This window comes from Numida meleagris, chromosome 3 (assembly GCF_002078875.1).
Source record: "Numida meleagris isolate 19003 breed g44 Domestic line chromosome 3, NumMel1.0, whole genome shotgun sequence".
Classification (NCBI taxonomy): Eukaryota; Metazoa; Chordata; class Aves; order Galliformes; family Numididae; genus Numida; species Numida meleagris.
In genome coordinates, this window is record NC_034411.1 from 67,134,508 (window position 1) to 67,149,281 (window position 14,774).

The 14,774-nt window shown below is 40.5% G+C and overlaps 1 long non-coding RNA gene across 3 annotated transcripts in view; it reads left to right on the forward strand.

Moving 5' to 3' along the window:
• Nucleotides 1-8,763, forward strand: part of LOC110396586 — a 9,863-nt gene extending 1,100 nt beyond the window's left edge. Inside the window, exons 2-4 of one of the 3 annotated variants that reach the window (XR_002437074.1) lie at nucleotides 82-210; nucleotides 2,083-5,143; nucleotides 5,311-8,763. This is a non-coding gene — a long non-coding RNA (uncharacterized LOC110396586). Of the gene's footprint in view, nucleotides 1-81; nucleotides 2,034-2,082 lie in introns of those variants that run through there. The other 2 variants (XR_002437076.1, XR_002437075.1) reach the window with 2 other exon arrangements.

Genomic DNA, 14,774 nt, shown 5'->3' on the forward strand with positions numbered 1-14,774 from the left:
TTTGTTTCCTCCTCGCCTTACCTGCTCTCCCATCGGTGAGGATGAGGATTGTGAAGTCTTGTTTCCCTTCTGTTGTTGCAGGACGCCTTGGGTGATTCAGAAATAAGCAGTGGGAGCGCTCGGTGATTTTCACGGGAGGAAGACAGCAGCCAGCAAGGCCCCAGCTCCCTGCCATCTTGAGCCCTTCCTGGTGATTTGCAGCACAGATAAGTACGGAGCACTGAGGACTGAAGTCAGCGTTTGGACCTGACTTTATTTTAGTGTAAATGACCACATGAGTTTCAGGCCAACGGAGATACAACAGTAAAATAGCAGAAGTACATAAATGCCTCTTCTAAAAGTACAGTTTTGAGTATTTAAAGGTTAAGGAGATATTTAGAAACGAGTCCTCTCCACATGTGTTTATGTTTACATGTCCTAACAGAAGGTGATGCATTATCTTACACGCCAGGTATGTTTCGGATGAATCTGTATCACCCTATTGATTTCAGGGGAACTGTATTGATTTAAGTTAGTGAAGGAACTAACCCAGCTAAGTTTTAAATAATTGCAGTGATATTCTGTGTCTCTTTCGGTCAGATTTGCCCTTCATGTTTAGTTGTTTCATAATCCTGCAGCTCTCCATTTCATCACTACAAGACCAGAATCTCTATTGTAAAAACTGAATAGGAAAAAAAGCAACACCTTAAAAGGCAGTCCTTTTATATTCCAATCTTTATTTCCTTGTTTAAATAAACTCAGGGCTCAAGCTCATCCTATTTTTTTTTAAATAAGCCAATTTAGTTTCATTTACTTACACCGATATTTTATACATCCAAAAGCTCTCGGAAGGAGAACGTGTTCAGTGCACCAGAACCCTTTAGGGTTTTGATAAAAGACATGATATCACGAGTAACATCTCCACTTCTGTTATTTTTTTATATAGTAGCGACAAGATTGAATCACCATTTTTAGCTGTTCTTCAGCAGAACTCGTAATCTATCAATGTGTCAGCTCAACAGCAGTTTTCTCTTCACACTAATGTGAACCAGAAGGTCCAGCTATCATAGATTTTGACAATTTTATCTGAGATTGCATACTTTGCAGAATTTTGAAGAAAATGAATTGCGGGACCTAGTATGTTTTTCTAAACATGTACAAAATGTAAAGCATGTCCTCAAAAACATTTTAAACTCATTTTACAAGATCTCATTCCTAAGTGAGGTGTTTCATAAGCGTTAGGCTATAAGCACTCTAAAATAACAAGTGTAAAATCATATGTGGGTCCCATATCTTTTAAAATGTCTCAAATTGCCCTCTATGTTGTTACATAATGCATCATAAAGAAATACGTGCCTTCATTCTCTTTAAATCGCTCTGGCATGGATAGTGCTAAGCCTTCCTTCAAGTCCTTGTTATGCAAGTCCTTGCTACTGTTAATAGCTGTCAGCTCTGCGTGGTTAATTAAAAAACAAGGTAACCACAGTTTTTCTGAAGCTCACTGAATTTCTGGAATTCACACTGACTCAGTTCCAGGTGCTTTGCTCCCTTTCTCAACTATAAATTAAATTACTATGAGCAAGCAGGTTTTTCTCCATTAGAAGAAAGTCCCGTTCATTCCAGTGTATCACAAGCCAATCTGCTTTTTGTTTAGTTGTGCCTATAAGCGTGTTGTGTTATGAGTATCTGGATGCACTTCTGCAGTGTCAAAACACAGTGAAATAGACCAGAATCCAGTAATATGTTGAAAGTTTGTCAAAAAAAATGCAGACTAAGTTCTGAAAAAATACCTAGCATAGTAAAAATTCACGACCAATCTAACAGTTATTAGGTAACAAATAATCCATATAGGTACTAGGCAGTATTATGTAAAGTAAAATCTGTGTTACACAGTGTAAGCAGCATTCAAGTGAAACTGAGGAGACATGTAAAGAACAGAAAGAATAATTTTTAAAGCTATGATGTTACAGTGTTCTGTATTTCTTTACTTGGGAAATGCAATTTTCCTCATCTTTTTGTAAAGGCACAAAATTAACAACAAGCACTTTAAAGAATGAGGTGCTTTGCCTGGTATTTGCTCTTTTTTTTTCTCCCCTCTATCAGACAGATCATTTGCAGAAGAAAATCAGGAGAAACCGAGCAGGGTTTGCCAGTATCTCAGAGATCTTTCCAGGAAGCCTCTTCTTTAACAAGGCCTCAGATTTAAAGATACTGAAACAGGAATATCTCAACATTCATAATACTGACTACATTAAGAAAAATTTTGCTGTCAGTTTATACTCGTGTAAATATGCAAGTAGCAGTTCAGTGAAGCATCGCCGGAAAAGGACGGTTCTGTTTCACATTCTAGTAACTGATCTGTTAGTTTAACAATCCTGTTTCATTTTTCCTTTTTTTTTTTTTCCTTCTCTTTTTGTTACTCTTGGAAATCCGGGGTGCTAGTTGATTTGTTGATTTCCCTTCTCTTACTAGTACCCATTTCAAAAGGTTCGGCTGTATTCTGCTCAGGTTTTGTTCTGACACATGGAAAATCTTTTTATTCTTTTTGCAAGCAGTAGGTCGGTGAGGGAGAGGTCTGCACTGTAAAATAGCGTACCTACTAAATTGAACTCCAGTGGGAGACGAAATGAGAAAGAAGAGAATGGCTGAGGCACGTCGTTTGTCGCAGATGTTCGTGCAGTTCTGTGTTTTATTTTAAGCTGGATTCATCAAACATGCCAAAGAGTAATTTTTGTCTGATATGAAGTTTCTATCTGTCTTCTAAGGAGACTAAGTGGGTTAAGTTTAAACCGTGGTTCGAAAATGCAAGGAAACGTTGCCGATCGGACACAAGAAAGTAAGACTGTTTTTGCAATCTTAATTCAGTAGTAAGAAGCAAAATGTATTAGGATTAAATTGCTGTGTAACACAGTTACTTTAGTTACAAAATCCCTTTGTGTACTAAGCGCCAATATTTCACCATAAATGTCAGAATTCCATAGATGATAAAGGGTGCTTGCTCTGTCGGAGGGTAAGCATGAAATGCCGACGTGATAACGTCTGATACCAAAATGGTGTATGCTGCTTTTACAGTATTTCGTAAGTTTATAACATAACTTTATTACTAAAACTTAGTGAAAACGCATGAGATAAGCACGAATGTAATACTTTTTTTTTTGAGATAGGCTGATTATCATATTTAATAGAGTAGAACACAAATGAGAAGGCCCAGAAATAAGATTACTGTAAAAGGGGGATTTTGAAAAATTCATCATATCAAACTCATTCTCAGTTCTTATTAGTTTCTATCTCTTTTAACATGATTTTCCCTTTTTAAAGTTCGTTTCTGTCCCTATTCCCTCAAAAATTCTACGCTCCTTCTCCAAAAAGGGAAGAATGTTATGGCTACAAATACCTTCTGTTTATTGAAGCAAAATGATTTTTTTCCCCAAATGAAAATAGATGCATTAATTTGCTAAACTTTTCCAGTGATGTTTACGTGTTATTTCTGAGAAATGATGAGGGATGCCTGATTTACTGCAGCTTACTATGATGTAGTAGCTGTAGTCGAGCATTTTTCTTATTTGTAATCAAATATACAGAATTGTCAGCCTATTTGCATTTAAGTACCTGAAAGCTGAATTGGAAACAGTATTTTTAATACAGTGAATTTGACATTTCAGTCTGCACTTGCTTTTTTGTTTTCTAAATGAGCACTGATTATCAGAAAAATCAAGGCTTACATAATCAAGCCGTACATTTTTCTGCTCTTCTTTCTCTTCCCCCACTTTAGCCATCATTTTCCTCTGAAAAATGAAATTTTTTGAATAGAGAATTACTGTGACATACTAATTATATACACATTTTCATGGGTCTGCATAACCAGGCTATTTGTATGTATTTAGTAGAAGAAGGCCATCGACAAAATATTACAACCTTGAGATGGCTAAAGTTTAAAATTACAGTAATCATTAAATACAGCATCATCTTGTTGATGTACCTGCCTGTGTACCATTGGGTCATTTTTCTTTGCTTGGAGAAGTAGGGTGCTTCTATTTATTCCGTATTCGGAATACAAAAATAAGAACGTCCTACCCCATTTTTTTTAATCATCGCAAAGCAGATTCTCCTTCATAAAGAAGCTGGTTTTAATATTCAGTTTTCAGAGGATGAGAAGTGATTGCTGTGGACAAATATATAGCAAATGAATTGAAGCTCTGTCCTACTAGAACAATTACAAATTGAATTAATTACAAAGAATAATATTAAAATTTTAACTAAATATGTTAACACGAACTCCTGCCCATAGGTGGCAGTCAGCTTTCACTATAGTAGGGATGCCAAACTTTTGGTTCATGATATTCGTACTTATGCTGATGTAATTTTAATGGAGTATGCAAATGTGCATGTACAGAAGTATGCAGATGCCTGCACTGGGAGAGGTGGACGAGGTAAAACGAACCCTAAAATTAATTATTGAGTATGAGTATTCTTAATTACTGTATATAAGCAAAGTAAATTCCCATTTTCTGGAGAAAAGTTCCAAGTAAAAACACGCAAACTATTTTTTATCCATCCGTTGCTGATGCTCTACTAAAAGAAGTAGAGAACATCCAGAAGCAAGCAAATTTGCCTCTGCAAATTGAGTGAAAAGGCAAGTATCTGGCCAGCCTTAGACACTATGACCTCATACTGTGCCCAGTCCTCCGAGCAATGTTCCTATTTCATAGTTCTTTATCTGTAAATTACAGAAGTGCTGCAACGATCATGTTGTATCCTTGAAATCCTAACAGTACATATGGCAAACCCAGAAAAGGTACTGGGAGTGAATGCATTCTCTCTGAGATGGAGAGCCAGCAGCCTGCCATTCTCTTTCTCTTTGCAGAGCTTCCTTAGACACCCGTGGCAGCACTGCACAAGGAGAAGATGCTGCCAATGAGAGCAGAGATTCACTCGATTTTGCCCTCAGCTTTTTTAGGGCTTTATGTGGTTTATGAGGATTTCCTTTTGCAATAGAACTAAGGAGGCACTTGGGACCCCACCAAAACTGAAGGGGATAGAAGAAGCTAATAAGGCCAAGTTGTCTCAGTCTAAAATAAACAGAACCGATGAAACTACATGTGACATACTAAGACAACAGAGCTCTCATGAGAAAAGAAGACTGAAAATTAAAATTCCTGAGTAGGTAAAGTCATATTCTTTTTACTGTTACAGCTACACTAGGATACTTCTTAGTTAAGATTAATCTAAGTATGTGTCAAGGTAGCCCACTGTGTGCATTTCACAGAGGTCGGGAAGTAGCATTCTACAGAACAGAAAATGTGAAAAATATACAATTATTTGTTGCTACAGGAGTGTTCTACTGTGATGGAAGATGAAGGGCTCCGAATTGAACAGAATGGTACAGTATTATTAAAACAGAAGGCCTAATTCTCCTTACGCAAGGAAGGCAACTATAAGCACCGTTGTATAAGCCAAAGCAGTCAGTATTACTGACTGCTGAAGATTTCATAGTTGAACAGGATATTTCCACGTGTATGCAGCCACTACATGACTAATTAGATACTTGCACATGCACAGCCCCGTTTGTTCCCCAACTATAATAATTATGAGGATTGCACTCCACATTAATTTACACTCTTGTGTAACAGAATTGACTACAAGATAGCAGGTGGTGATAAACTGGCTGGTGGCAAATGTGTAAATTTGATATGCATTTTGAAAATCAAAGCTTTCATACTCAGTGCTGATCTTGACATAGAAAAGATGGGTGAAGAACTCCTCAGCCATCAATTCTGATCCCAGCTATTGCAGACAGCCATGTTGTACTGTGCAAGTTATCTGCAGAGGTATCAAACTCCATCTTGAAGATACCTTTGTCATAAGGTTGCTCCTCATTTCCATTCCTCTAAATGGTTACAGATTTCTGATAACAAGTAGTCAAAACCAGCTGACGCCCTCATGTTCTGTGAACATCTTTGATTTCAGTTTAAATAGCCTTTCTGTCTCCCTAAGGATAAAGCCCCTTCCAATCTGTCACTCCTTGAGCGTTCATAGATTTCTTTCTTTTCATCGTTTACTGCCATAACCTACTTGGCCTCAGCTCTGCCCAAGCAGCGGTGCTATACCTGACACAGAAGAGGATGCCTTTCCCCAGCCAGTCTTCTAAGCCTCCTTTGCACCTTTTGCACTTCCAATAAATTTTTTTTAACACACAAGATTAGAAGTATGCATAGTACTCCAGAGAAGATCTTGTCAGGGCCTTTTGTGGTAGCATTAACACTTTCTTATCCCTGCTGGAACTAATATTTTGATATTTTAAAACTTTTTTTTATTCTTTGCAGACCTACATGCTGTCAGAGTCTCAAAGGCCTTGAGGACTGATTGAGACACCTGCTTTACCTTTTTTTATGCATACTGATAGCAAAATTCTTGTTATTCATTCCTAGTTTATGGCCTTGAACTTTACATCATTACTGGTATTGCATGACAAGGGTGTCAAAAGGCTCTTTATAATAAGGGTGTCATCAGTTTCATTCAGGCCTCGGGCTTTCTGTGAGTTTTCTAGCATGCCCAAATTTGTTCAGCAGTCTCTATGCTTTGCACAGCTATGGACGTGAGATAGTACACGCACCTGATACAGCACAGGACCTTGCAGATGAGCTAGCCTGGCTCGTGAAGCAGAGTTGTCTCTAGTATTACATTACCTCAGGCACATCACAGTATGTTATTTCAGGTAAGTCTTCAGAAAGTCGGGCAGTACTTCTGACTCAGTGTCATACCCTGGCTTCATTTGACAGCTCTGGGACCAAGAGACCCAATTTTGAAGTTTTTTTTCTAGGATCAACAGAGATGGACTTTATTTCGCATTGTATTTTTTTCTGCCTAACTTGTACTTTAATCTCCTGTCTACGGGTTATGCCTGTAAGAGTGAAGGTGGATCAGGATGCACAAGAGTTAAGTGGCACTCTTGAATAACTTGTAAAAATATGAATTATATTATGCTAGAGGATTTTGGTTATTGTTCATACAACAAAAGGCACAAAATCAATTTTGTATTATGGACGTGATTCAGTGTCCTGGAACCTGGCACACACCAAATGCAGCAAAAGCTCCTAAGTATGGTATTTCCATTGTGAAGATAAACCCCACTGGTCAAGTTTTCTTAGCTGTAATGCAGGCACGGAAATATATCAAGTAGAACTGGATTTTGTGCCCTTTGTTGCAGGAAATTCCAGTCCCCCCTTTGTGCTAACAGTGCCCTAGGTTTGTGTCACCAGCTGATCATACACTTAATTCCTAGGTTAAGGTACTCAGTGAAAATAGTTAATACAGTCTGTCTAGTATCGTTCCTTAAGGAAGTCCAACAGGAGCCTTCCATTAGCTTGGCACTTCTTCAAAACTGCTTCACAGACTTACATTCATTGTTAGAATTCATTTAGTGATTGCTATCTTCCGTAGCTTAACTGATTACTTTTTTTCCAAGTAGTATACTAAAAATATTTTCCTGAAATCTAGTCAGATTAGGTCAGCTTGTTTCCTTGATGTGGAAAGGTAGGCTTTTTTTCTTCCTTTTTTTTTTTTTTTTTTTTTAATGTGTGGCTAGTGTGGCATAATCTACTCTTAGGAAAGCTTTGTGACATTTTTCTTATTTTCCATTTATCCCCTTATGTCCTAGGCTCCCTTGATCCAATTTCTTGATGGGCAGTCCCAGTTTTTGGGTGTTTTTTTTCCTAATATTTTAATCAGTAGCTTTGGTTACATCTAAAATCCCATTTGAGGTAGTTGCTTTTCTACTTAGATGCAAAGACCGATCTGTACAAGTTTTCCCACTCTGAAATTAAGGAAGTGGGAACAGAACTAATTTTTTGTCATTTCACCTCCATCTAGAGGATTCACAGAGATGCTCACTCCTAGAGATGGTGGTGAAATACGGATTTTCTTGGAAATTTTAGCACGTGGCTGAAAAGGCCATAAAAATGAGAGCCTCTAAATCCTGCAGTTTGCTGCTCTGGGATTTTTGTACTTCACTTCTAGTGACATCACAAAGGGGGAAGGAAAGTGCTGCCATGAAAGCATCCATGTGCTGCTAGGAATTACAAAGAAAGGGAAAGGGAACAAATTTAAAAACAACCAATCAAAAACACGGTCATGGCGCTATGTAAATCTTTTCTAAACACTTTCTAAGCACTGGGTGTGTTTCTGCCTTTAGCATACATGCGTAGCAGCGGGCATGTTTAAAAACACAGGACAATCAAAGCTAGAAAGCCAGCACCAGAACCTGCTGTACAAGGTGAAAACAACACTTTGCTCCATGTGCTTCTCCACAGACTTCAAAGGCCAAGAGAAAAAAAACCAATGCGAGAGAGGGCATTGCTGAAAACATGCTATGCAATGATGAAGGTGGCCTGTAGATACCGTATGTTTATGCTTTGACCCTTCTTTGCACCTGTCTTCCCCCCTATTATCCTCTTAGATCAAATCTATTAATAATTGCAAAGTAGTTGCAATAGCACACTGCAGATCATTAGTCAGCAGGGGGTAGCGTTATCGCCAGAATTGTAACTCACACATGCACTACATGGGGTGAAAGAGATGTGGCAGCCGGCTTTGCCGTGGTAGTTTCACAGATGAGGCAACTGGGAGTACCTTGATGGTCAGGATTAGTCTTGTGATTAATCACAGTGTCACAGAATCATCACGGAATAGCTTGGTTTGGAAGGGACCTTAAAGCCCATGCAGTTCCACCCCCTTGCCACAGGCAGGGCTGCCACTCCCCAGCTCAGGCTGCCCAGGGCCCCATCCAACCTGGCCTTGAGCGCCTCCAGGGATGGGGCACCCACAGCTTCTCTGGGCAGCCTGTGCCAGAGCCTCACCACCCTCTGAGTAAAAAATTTCTTCAGTTAGGAAGAAATTAATCTAAGCCAAATCTCCCCTCTTTTAGTTTAAAACCATTCCCCCTTGCCCTATCGCTATCAGACTGTGTAAAAAGTCAGTCCCCCTCCTTACTGATTATAAGTACCCTTCAAGTACTGGAAGGCTGCAATGAGGTCTCCCCAGAGCCTTCTCTTTTCAAAGCTGAACAAGCTTAGCTCCCTTCGCCTGTCTTCATAGGAGAGGTGAAGATGTCCAGAGGGCTGGAGCATGGCCCTTCTCTGGACCCACTCCAGCAACTTTCCATGTCTTTCTTTACTGACTCCCACGATCAATTCAGCCCTGTATTAACTGCACTGGTGAAACGGGCTAACAGCAGAAGTCATGAGTCACAGTCAGTACAGAAGAAGACCAAACTGTCCATTTTAAGTGGACAGCTGCAGTAATGAAAAGCAGGTAAAAATGTACGCAGGTTGTTCTTAAAATAATGCCTTCTATTTATTTCCCTGGAAACTACAACTAAGAGCACAGTAACATTATTTGATAAAGCCAATTCTCAGCTACAAAACATTATTTTTCAGCAGTCACCGCCATTAGCGGTGCATTTCTGCCAGCAATGAACAAGAGCCTGCATGCTGCACTCATAAAAATCTGCAGCTCTACTGTCATAACCTCCCACATCTGCCTCTGACATTGTGGCCAAAATAATAAAATAGGAGGCATTACGTTCAGAGCAGCCCCCTATTTAAAAAGGCTGCTTGTACACTAGGGAACTACTAAGAGTTTCAGCTCCAGCTGGGTGCTTACAGGCTGGGCTCTACAAGCCCTGGTACTCAGCCCTGGTGAGGCCCCACCTCGAGTACTGTGTCCAGTTTTGGGCCTCTCACTGCAAGAAAGACATTGAGGCCCTGGAGCGTGTTCAGAGGAGGGCGATGAAGCTGGTGAGGGCTCTGGAGCACAGGCCTTATGAGGAGCGGCTGAGGGAGCTGGGATTGTTCAGTCTGGAGAAGAGGAGGCTCAGGGGAGACCTCATCGCTCTCTATAACTACCTGAAGGGAGGTTGTAGTGAGCTGGGGGTCAGCCTCTTCTCTCTTGTAACTAGTGACAGGACGAGGGGGAATGGCTTCAAGTTGCGCCAGGGGAGATTTAGGCTGGACATTAGGAAGTACTACTTTTCTGAAAGAGTGGTTAGGCGCTAGAATGGGCTGCCCAGGGAGGTGGTGGAGTCACCGTCCCTGGAGGTGTTCAAGAAACATTTAGATGTAGCGTTGAGAGACATGGTTTAGTGGGGTTATTGGTGGTAGGTGGATGGTTGGACTGGATGATCTCGTAGGTCTTTTCCAATCTAGCTGATTCTATGATTCTAAGACAAACACGAGTGTCTGAGAAGGTCATGAGATGACCCATGGGCCACTGGTGGGATGCAGCTAGGAAAGAAGCAAATAAAGTTCTTGAGTGTAACAAATGCAAATGAAAGATATCCAGCACCAAATCTCATCGGCAGCAGAATTCATTCTTCTGGTCATGTGTGCTTAGGAAATGTCAACCAACCAAACGCAGAAAGAGCTGTTCAGGACAGCATAGACCTTGTCTTAGAAAAACTAGTTAAAAAGGGTTTTGATCATCAACCCAATAAAAGAAGGACAGAGGGAGGAAGTTTCTAATGCAAGTGTGAAAAAATTAAAACAAAGCTGGGAAAAGCTGGTACTTAAGTAGCATAACCACAACTAAAATTGAAACTAGATGCTTTTCAGTTCTATGAAGAAGGTAACTCTTAAGAACGGCTTTTCAGTAGGAATAATGCTAAAAGAAATTGCTTTTAAATCAAAGCTAAGTTTATGAATGGGATTATCTGGCCTGGTTTCCTGTCCCAGTAGATCTTTGGGTGGATCTTCCTATTTTGTTCTGCTCTATTTAGGGTTTCATTACAAGCCTTTCTCCCTGTTTGCCCCAAGGAGCTCTCTCTCTCTCTCACAGCTTCCCTCCCCCTTGCTGCTCAGGTGCCAGCGAGAAGCAGGGCTGGGTGTGCTGAGCAGAGCCTTCACAAGACACAGGGAGAGATGGTGGGACTGGTGTTCTGCCAGCAGGTTGGCTGTATGCATGATGAATGCTAACATTTTTCACCTGTTTCTCACCTGTTACATTTTCCACTGTACAGTAGCAGCAAGCATTTTTAAGCACAGTGATCAATTTTGTCCTCTAGCATCCTGTTGATCATCATTAAATATGTTATTAAGAGGCTTGATGGTGTGCTCCTTTGCAATCAAGGCCAAGATGTAGCCAGATACTCATCTTGATCTCTTTGGGCACATTTCTGATGAATTTTTACAGTGTCTGGAACAAAGGTCCCTGGTCTGAAGTGGGACACCTGCATGATAAAAGCAAATTACAGTAAATAATACATTGTGTTTATGATGTCAAACTGTCACCTAAAGACAGTGGTAAAAGCTTGTAGTATAGGCTACTGCTAGAATCCTATCAATAAAATTGCTTGCTTTAAATCACTCCCAAGGCGTAAGATAGGATGTTCATTTGTAGACAATGCTTTCTCTTGAATATTTATATTTAACACCTTATTTATATTCTAGCAAGAAACGACTCAGCACTGAGAGGAACTGTATTTTGAAATAACTCCATTGTATTGCAATATTTTTATTATTGTTCTGTTCCATAAAGATATGGATAAACTTCCTTTCTGCTCAGCAGAAATATGGGAAAAGGTCAAAGCTCTGTACCTGGTGTGGAGTTGTAACTAGGGAGGAAAGAAATACTTAATGTCTGCTGTCTCCTTGACTGCTCAGTCCTCTACTGCTTGGAGTAATCAGCCCATACTTCTACAGCGTCAACTTTCTGATCTTCTCTTTGCTACAGGGACTTTGACAGGCAAAATTAGACTATTCTAGTTTTTATTGTCTTTGTTTTAATTCTACTGAATTTCCTACAGAACCTGAGAAACTTGCGGAGTTCTATCATGTATGAAGGCAAATCACGGCACTGTGTGCTACTGAAATGGAAGTTAATTTTCATTGAAATGTTTGCTTCTAGTCAACCTCAGTAGACTACTGAAGCATTTTGGCTTCCTTTGACCCCTAGATTTCTCTGTGCTTTTTAAATGGTTGAAACATTGGTGGAATCCTGGCTCCACTGCAGCAGTGCATAACATGCAGGCAGCTGCACTGAAATGAGCCCCACATGTGTCTGAAACTCAAATTAAAGCAGTTTGGGTAGCGGAGTTGGCTTCCTGCAGTCTTCTCAACTTTTAACCTCAAAGCTACATAATGAAGATAGAGGGGAAAAAAAACCAAACATTTAACACCTTGTACAATGTAATCACAAAGCTTTTCATTAATAATAGACTGAATTACAAACCTATGTCCTGCCTTTTTTCTTTTTTTAAAGTTTTGTACTTTCATTTTTTAAACTTTTGTACTGTCATTGATAATTGACTCTTATACGTGTGAAAGCACACATATGTTTCAGTCTGGGGGGGTATAGCATTGCGTCTGAAGAAAAAAATGGTGCGACAGTTTTGCAGATGATTAGCTAATATTTCACATGCTCCAAATAGCTCCTGAATGGCAGACCAGGGAAACCTGAGTTAAATGACATCAAAGCTGTTTGCATTAAGGTATTTATCAGCAGGACCTGAAGTGACATATGATAGCCTAGTTTCCAATAAATCATTATTATCAGCTATGAAGTAAATCTCCATTAATTAATTAGTAAAGTCTTTGGACATTCATCTTCAACTTGTATGTTATTTCCCCATTTTAAGGGGGCAGCAGCATGTAAAATCTTTATTACTGCAGTAACATGGAAAAAAATAGAAGGAATTATTTTAGCAACAGTGATCCTTCCAGCAGAGTGTTGGAGGAGCCCAGAGACCCATAGGCCAGAGCAGGACTCATGTCACTCTACCCCAGCACCATGACCAGGTACAGAGCTGGTGCCTGGTGCCTTGACATTCCTTAACTTCCAGCTGGTTTCAGTGCAACCTGCAGGAAAACACCCCAGCCCTCCTTTTGTACCAGGGAGCAAAATGAATGAGTTCTGCCTACTGCAAGATCTGCAGGCCTGATTTGAAGGGTGCCACTTTCTAACTATGGGGCACGGCCATGAAGATAAAAGTGGGGAGGGAAGAGCACAGCAATCTTCAGGATGCGTGACATCATTATTCTCAGAACCTGCAGCAGCCTTTCACACAGCTCCTACCACATTTGATTTCCACTTGAGCTATACCTTTTTTAGAGCAGAAAAATATTTTCAAAATTGCCTGAACATCACAGTATTTTTTTAAAAGGTATAATTTTCACCTCTTCCATTGACTACCTTTTGGGCAAGTCAGTAGCTCCCTTTCCCCCTGATGTATTTGTCTGTGTCATAGGATAACTGTATTTGCCTGCTATCATGAAATGCTGGAGGGTCCTGCAATTTATGTAGCTTCAGATTGTGGTTTATCTTGATGGAGAACTGTATCTCAGATACAAATATATTAATTTCACTCCTGGAGAAGGATATTTTCTGGAAATAAAAGCCCATTTCTAATCAGGCAGGGAAATGAGGGCAGCACGGCACACCCAAAGCAAGATAAAATACTTGCAGTTTTAATATAAGATGTTCATGTTAGCGTGGTGACTTAGCTTTTTAGAAGTCAAGGAAATGCCGAAAGTGTTAGTATTCTTTGACTCAAATTATATGAAATCCCATTTCTAGAGGAAAACAAAAAGAGACCAACCAGACCTACTGCACATCTCAGAATGCATTGCCACCTGTACAACTTCTGGGGAGATCTATATTTTAGCAACTACCTATATAAAGGTAATCCTGTGATTGAAGACTTCCTAAATTAGGCTTCTCTATAGCTTTGTTTTCCAAAATATTGTGTAGTGTGAAAGGAAGTAAAGTCACCGGTTTCTTCTCAGACACATAGGTACCCCATGGCACATAAACTAAATAAAGGGGTTTATCACAGAACCATAGAATCCTTGAGTCATAGAAACCTAAAATGGTTTGAGTTGGAAGGGACCTCAAAGCCCACCCAGTTCCAACCCCCTGCCATGCACAGGGCTGCCACCCACCAGCTCAGGCTGCCCAGGGCCCCGTCCAGCCTGGCCTTATGAAAGCATGTACTTTCCAACCTGCTGGAGGGTTTTAACACCCTTGCCTAGCAACAGGTTTCATCAGCCTCGCTGACCATACTGCAAAGGAATTGCTCACACTCCACAAGGCACAAAGCAGGGCACAGAACAAGGCACGAATGGCTGAGATGTAGGAGGAGGCCAGGTCTTCCAGAGGTAGGACTGATGCGCCAGGGTCACCCAAAGGCTGCTCATCTCCAGTGCCCTTCTCTGGAGGCAGATCTTGGCCTGTACATCTAGGCTGACCCGGAGCCCTCCATGCTTCCCACACCTGAAAGCTCCCCAGCTGCCAAAAGCAACACATTTGTGAAATGCTTTTTACATGAATAGAAGAGCAGTGAGAACTACCTCCCAGACTGTCTGCTGAAAATCCCAACAGATCCACCCTTGTTCGCAGCAATACTTCTCCTCTCACTTCTTAACATATTCATCCAAGGCGACTGCCAAAATTGGTTAGTGCAGATCTGCTAACAAAAAACTTCGGATTCACCTCACTTGTTTTTAAACACCTACCGGCCTGCTTCCTGAAACCCTGCTGGTGAGAGAGGAATAACTGCTTTTGCACCACAGGTCATCTCAGTCCCAAGTAGCAACCTGCAGCAGGTCACACTGGTTGTGCTTGGAGACCCCATTTTCTCATCAACTGAAGAGATGCTGCAGGATTTGCTCAGGTTACAAGTGTTCTGATAAGATACACTGCAGGAAGGTTTTTTGTTCAGAGGTTCCATTCTGTCTCATTTGCATCTGCTCTTTCTCACTGTCAACAATGGAGTTGCACAAGCACGCTAAGTTTTGGTTCATTAC